Below are 6,816 nucleotides of genomic sequence, written 5' to 3' on the forward strand. Positions count from 1 at the left end.
GTCCTCAAAAGCAGGGTGTCCTCCAACTGGGAGCTAATACACCCATTATGCATCCCTTTTGTTGTTTTTCTCTCTGCCCACCTGGAAAGGACATTGGCTCCAAGCCACTCCTTCTCTGATCCTGGAAGTTTATTTTGGGATGCCCTGCCCCCTAAATGCATGCTGCAGCACTTGCTTGGTTCCCAGCTGGATAGCTGCATCATTTATGCAACCAGACTGTTCTCAGGGGCAGAGAGAAACAGAGGGAGAATATACAGACCTGATTGCAACATCTGGATCAGTTGCACATTTCTCAGCTGTTACAAAACGCCGAGCAAGAGGGAAAATGCATGCATGCACCTTCATCTGCCATTGAACATCGTGCCAAAGCAATGGCCTGCATGTTTGAAAGAGCTCAGATGAATTAAATGTACCACATATGCGAAGCTTTTATACCAGTAGTGGTCATGTGGAGCAAGCAGGTACATGGGGCCAGGCAGTCTATAGGTAGCTATGTTCCCCATTTCCCAAGTTGTTCAGACTGAGAAGCCAAGCCAGGATCTAGGACCAGGGAGCATCCTGACTGAGGCTTTGCGTTACCTGAGTTCAAGGCGCCAGTACTCCCTTTGGCCGCCCACATAAAGCAGCATTGAGCCAGACAGCTGCTCCCTCCTCCAACAAAACACAACAGCAGGATGGAGATTCGCATACCTGAGCCCTTCTGCATGGGCTCCCTATTTAGACCCATGATGCCCTTCACCGCAGCAGCAGACATTTCCAAGGAAAGCTGTTTGCACATTCGGATGAGACCCGTTGCATGAAGAATGAGTGCAATGCAAGTGGACCAGTTTTGAGCCATCAGCCAAAGTGCAACTCTCAATGGACCAAGACAGAGCCTTGCTGGCATCACAGCCAGAGGACCCGGATTCCTCTGAGATGCTAAAAGGAGCTGGGCAGCTGATGCATGGCCTGGAGTCTCTGGAAACAGACCCAAATCTCCTCTGAGCATCTTGCTAGCTTTGTGTCCAGAAATCTAAAGGGACGATAGGACAGCACAAGATTTTCTGGATTCAAGAAATGGGAGTGGTCCTTGTTTTCTCCCTTCCAAACTATTCTTGGCTACCGCATTCCCAGTCTTACCCAAGCACAAACACTGGACTGAGATGGAGAAGGGAGGAAGGATGTTCATGAGAAATGCATGAACCAGCAGAGTAAGATGTGAGCATTTCCCTTGGAAGGATGCCACACAGGACACAAACAGGCAACCAACAACACCCAACTTGCATTTCCCTGAGTGCAGTCCAAAAAAAGGACCATCACCTAGAGCAGTGGTGCTCAACCTTCCTAATGCCATGACCCTTTAATACAATTCCTCATGTTGTGGTGACCCCCAACCATGCATCTCAGTTCCTAAGATCGTCGGATATATGTGTTTTCCGATGGTCTTAGGCGACCCTTGTGAAAGGGTCATTTGACCCCCAAAGGGATCGTGACCCACAGGTTGAGAACAGCTGAGCTAGAGTTTTGTATAGCTGACAGTACCAGCCAATAAGACTTGGCACTCCTCTTGGCACTGTCCATGTACCATTCTCAGTCATCTTTCCTTACAACAGCCCTGTAGGGCAAGCAAACATCCTTTTCCTTCTTTTGCAGATAGGAAACTGAGAAGAAGACAGTGTGCTTTGCTTAAGACTGTCTCCTGGGGAGGTTTTGGCTGAGGTTGGACCTATATGGGGGAACTGGGCCAGTCATCTGCTCCACACCAGTTCTCTGGAAGTGCCCTTTGCCCAAGAAAAACCCAGTTGCAGGTGCATGGCTTCTTTGTTCTGGACAAATGAGTAAAACAGCAGCTTGCTGACCAGCCACAGTTCTCAAAGACTCCAGGAAAGTGTCTTTCTGAGGATGTGACTGGTGGGGCTACAAACTGAAACCAGAACCTCCAACAGGCGAAGCGAAAACCATGCTTCCACCCTGAGTATGCGCCATGACTTTTGACCATACCACCACCATCCTCTCTTGCAAAGCGGCATGTGATGGCTTCTGTGCTCAGTCCCAGCCCGCCTCGGCCCTTGTGCTCTCCTCTGAGCCAAGGAGATAAGCTAAGCCCTTCCTCCAGCTGGAGGCCCTTCACAGCCTCGCTGCCCACGGACCCTGTCTGGCAGCCAGGGGAGCGCGAGAGGGCAGGGGAGATCTGCCAGCTTTATCGAGCGGGAAAAGCATCCCTTGTGGCTATGGGAAGCGGCTCCCCGTTTGCCGCAAGGGCCCAGTCCTTTCCTAGAGCGTGATGCCATTAACTTTGTTGCAAGCCAACTAAGGGCCATCAGCTAGAGTCTTGCATGGCACTATCCAATACGACTTGGCATCCCTCTTGGCACTGCCCATGTGCCATTCTCAAGTCATTTCCCCTTACAACAGCCTTATAGGGCGCAGCAAGTATCCTTTTCCTTAGTTTTTTGTGGGGTTTTTGGACTACATGGCTGTGTTTTGGAAGAATTTATTCCTGACATTTCACCTGGGTGGCATCTTCAGAGAATGGTGGCATGGAGATGTTGGGTGTGTGTGTGTGTGTGTGTGTGTGTGTGTGTGTGTGTACTGTGTGACTCGTGGACTTTGCATCCTTTCCCTTCTTTTGCAGATGGGATGCTAAGAAGAAGACAGTGTGCTTTGATTAAGTTCTTTGCTTAAAGCTGCCTTCTGGGGAGGGTTTGGTTGTGTGTGTGTCGGGATATGGAACAACAAGTCACAGAATTCTCCAATTAGCATGGCCATAAATTTATGGGATTTAGATCATAACACTCCAGAAAGGTGGGTTTCATGCATGCTATCTTTGCAGGCAGAAGGTCACGGGTTCAATTCCTGGCAACCTCTCCAAGAGGGTCTGAGAAAGAATCCTGCCCAAAACCCCACAAAGGGCCCTTGCATCTGCTGGTCAGTGCTGACAGTTCTGGTCAAGATGGACAAAGGAATCAACCCGATTGCAAAGCAGCTTCCTATGCCCTCCAACGCTGCCCTGAGATTCTTGGAAACATTGCATGATACAACTGATATATGAATAAACAAGCAAAGTGTGCTCAAAAGCACCAGGCATGTCCACACACACACAGCCCTCCACACTTTCCTTACAACAACCCTACAAGGAAGGCTAGGCAGAAATAAAGAGAGAAAGAAGAGAAAACAATATTGTTCTTTTCATGAAGGGCAGGATACACAAATCATATGGGTACTACATGTCCCAGAATATTCCTCGCTAGCAAACAGAGGCACACACCCAGAATTGCACCCATAAAGACCTCCTCCAAATAGGAATGGTGGCTTGTTTTAATTTTAAGCCCCCAAAATCTAGTCTGATCTATGACGCTAAGCAGGGTCAGCCCTGGTTAGTACTTGGATGGGAGAACACCAGCTAAATACCAGCTGATGTCAGTTGCGTTTCAGAAGAAGGAACTGGCAAAAGCTCCTCTGAGTACTCCTGTATGAAAAATTCATGGGGTCACCATAAGTTGACAGGCGACTTGAAGAGACAAAATGCCTTGCATTGCACACACAACCTGCAGCCTGCCCTGGAAATGCAAAGCAATAGGAAGTTGGAACTTTCCCAACTTGGAGCGAAGGGAGAGAGGCGGGTTCTGGGTCACAGACCAATCTTGCGAGGAAGACCATAAAGCTCAAGAGCCAAAGAAAATGCAAGAAAAACCTCTACAATTATAAGGCAGTCATCCTGCCCTCTTTAACTATGTGCAGCCTGGAAGAGCAAAGGATAGACCAGACCTTCCTTCCTTCCTTCCCTGCCTGCAACACACCTAGAAAGAAACCTAAAAGTCCAGCAAGAAATCTGGGATCTCTCTCTCTCTTTCTGGCTGCATCCACACTGGAGAAATAACACAGTTTGGCACCACTTTAACTGCCCTGGCTCAAGGCTATGGGATTCTGGGAGTTGGAGTATGTTGTGGGTCCAGAGCGAAGCTATATAGGGCCTTCCCAGCTTGCATCCATCTCTTCCACTCCACCAGACAAACAAAAAGGTGTCCTTGCACTCAGCAACTCCCCCCCTACTTTCAATGCAAAGACCTCCATTTTTTTTTGCCCCACCGGACCCCAGGGAGGACTGTGGCCCTGATCCGCCCATTGCACAACCTCCAAGGCAAAGGGTCGGGTTCATGGCATGGTGCCGCCAGGCCTAGGCAACCCCCCAAAAAGTAAGCAAGGAGCCAGAGATGCCACCTCTTCCACTTGGCAACTCCTGATTTCTGCTTCAGGGCCTTGGCACACTTTGGAAAGGCCAAGGACCCCCTGAAGTAGCCACTGGCCTCCTCTGGGTTTCTGAGAGATGCCAACCCATCCTCCAGATCTCCAACCTTTTTTGCAAGCCAATGGAAGCTGGTGGACTTCATGCAGAGAGGGGTGGGAAGAGATGCGAGTCCGCTCCAGACTTTAATCCAAAGTTTGCAGGAGCTAAGATGCTCAACCCATCTAGAGAAGGATTTGGGACCTTGCATTGCTCACATCACCTATGAGGCCACCATGAAGCCAAGCCACTGGGCAACCACACAGGTCCCAAAAAGAGCCCCTTGTCTATATCCTGAGGGCAACATGGAGCCCACCAGCCTCTATGGCACAAAGAGGGTTCAAGATGGGAGGGAGGCCCTCTCTCTGCACATGCTCAGGGGCACCCAGCCCTCCAGAGGCCTCCCTCCTCCTGCCATGCCCAAACACACACATGGACATCAATGCCAGCTGGGCAGTGGCCACATCCCCCTTTTGGCCTGAAAAGGAGCCCGGGTGAGCCTGGCAAGAGCCAACACACCTTGCCTGGCACCACATCTGGCAAACAGTGCCCCAAAGCCTTGCCCTCACGGTTGCTGGGCAGTGGCCACATTCCCCTTTCAGCCCCTCAAAGCTGATACAACTCTGGCAAGAGCCAGCCAACACAACTTCGCCTGGCACCATGTCTGGGGATAAAGGAGGGTGAGCAAAGCAAAGTGGTGGCAGGCCCCAAAGCGTTGCCTTCATGGCGGCTCTCCTGGGCCCTTGATCTCAACCACCATCTCTGGAGAGGGTGGCACCAACACATTTGCCTGGCAAGGATCTCTTCTCATGGACCCCTCGCCTTTGCAGGCCTCACCCGCAGCATCAGGATGGAGGATGCCCGCTGTCGGGGCTGCCAAGGAGAAGTGAAGGAGGGAAAGAGGGAGGGAGGGGGCAATGCCAGGGGGGGGGGGGGGGTGGGGGGGGGAGGCCAGGGGGGGGGGGGCAAGGGGCCTAATCTCAGCCTGGAAATGCAAGGGGGGTTAATGCCAATGGGGGGGTTGATGCAAAGGGGATGAATGCAAAGGCGGTTGATGCAAAGGGACCCATTGAGCCTAGTAATGCAAGGGGAGCAATTCCAAGAGGGGGTTAATGCAAGGGGGGTGTTAACGAGAATGGGGTTAATGCCAGGGGATTGGCAATGCCAGGGGTGGGTGGGCGGATTTAATGCCAAGTGAGGGGGCAATGCTAAGGGGAGGGGGTCTGCTGGTCGGACAATGCCAGGGGGGTTAATGCAAGGGAGGCAATGCTAAGGAGGGGGGTTAATGCCAAGGGGGTGGGCAATGCCAAGTGGGGGTTAACGAGAAGGGGGTGAATGCCAAGGGGTTGGCAATGCCAAGGCAGGGTTAATACCAAGGGGGGAGGGCGTAGAGGGCCCCCCAGAGGGCTGGGGGCTGCTTTCGGGGGAGAGGCCCCCAATCTTTGCCTGGGATGCCCCCCTTGGCCTCCGGAGGGGGAGGGGGCGCGCAAGACTGGGCCGGGCACGCGCACGAGGGACCCCCCCATCGCCACCCCCCAGCCCCCATCATTTGGGGAGAAAAGAGGGGGATGGAAGAGAAAGACCGGGGAAGCGATGGAGACAGAGGCAGGCAGACAGAAAGGGGGGTCCTCATTTTGGAAAAATCAGCCCCCCCCCCCAAAAAGACCTTTGGGAAGAGGAAAATGGGGGGGGGGGGTGATGAAGCCCCCTCCTCCTCCTCCTCCTCCTTTCCCGCACCGTCTCCATGGCAACGCCGGAGAGACCCGGGCAGACTGCAAAAAGCCTCCATCCTTTTGCAAGCCCTTTTTGCATCCTAAAAGAAAAGGGGGGGGGGGAAAAGGGGGGGGCCGGGGGAGCAGGGGGGGGGGGGGTTAAAATGATGTCTGGAGGGGGGTCTTCAGCCCCTTTCAGTCCGTCCACACGCAGAGACTCACCCGGAGCTGATGCGGGATGGTCGCCACCGGAGCCCCCTTCCTCGCCATGCCTTCCTCTTCTTCTTCTTCCTCCTCTTCCTCTTCCTCTTCCTCCAGTCTTTCCAGAGGAAAGATTATTATTTTTTAATGTTTTTTAGGCGGGGAGGGATCCAGGAAAAATGGGGGTCGTCGAAAAAGGCTGCAGCCTCCTCCGCCTCTGCCGAAAAGGAAGAGAAGAAGGAGAAAAAAGAAAGAAGGAGAAAAAGGAGGAGGAGAGATCCCCGCCCCGGCCAGACTGCGGGAGCGCGCCCACGGCCCTCCCTGCGCGTCCACGAGGCCAAAGAGGAGGAGGAGGAGGAGGAGGAGGAGGAGGAGGAGGAAAGGGGGGTCTTCCAAGGGGTAACCCCTTCCTCCCCAAACGCCCCTCTTCCCCCCCCTCTTTACCTCTCCTTTTTCTTGTTCTTTCTTGCAAGACCCCCCTCCTCTCCAAGAGTGACCTTTGACCTCAAGGAGGGAGGGAGGGGGGAAGGGAGGGGTGCGTTTGGAGACACTCCCCCGCCCCATAAGTTGACTCCCCCCCTTCTTCCTGTTGGGGGGATTCTGAGGCATTCGCAAAAGAAATGCCAATTGGATTGCAAT

General features: G+C 53.0%; 1 protein-coding gene across 3 annotated transcripts in view; it reads right to left on the bottom strand.

Moving 5' to 3' along the window:
• Positions 1–6,490, bottom strand: part of NLGN3 (neuroligin 3) — a 40,609-nt gene extending 34,119 nt beyond the window's left edge. For 2 of the 3 annotated variants that reach the window (XM_042479719.1, XM_042479718.1), the window contains exon 1: positions 6,199–6,489. The gene's annotated coding sequence lies outside the window, so the exon portion shown is untranslated. Of the gene's footprint in view, positions 1–6,198 lie in introns of all 3 variants that reach the window. The other variant, XM_042479717.1, reaches the window with a different exon arrangement.
• Positions 6,491–6,816: the final 326 nt, after the last annotated feature.

This window comes from Sceloporus undulatus, chromosome 7 (genome assembly GCF_019175285.1).
Source record: "Sceloporus undulatus isolate JIND9_A2432 ecotype Alabama chromosome 7, SceUnd_v1.1, whole genome shotgun sequence".
NCBI lineage: Eukaryota > Metazoa > Chordata > Lepidosauria > Squamata > Phrynosomatidae > Sceloporus > Sceloporus undulatus.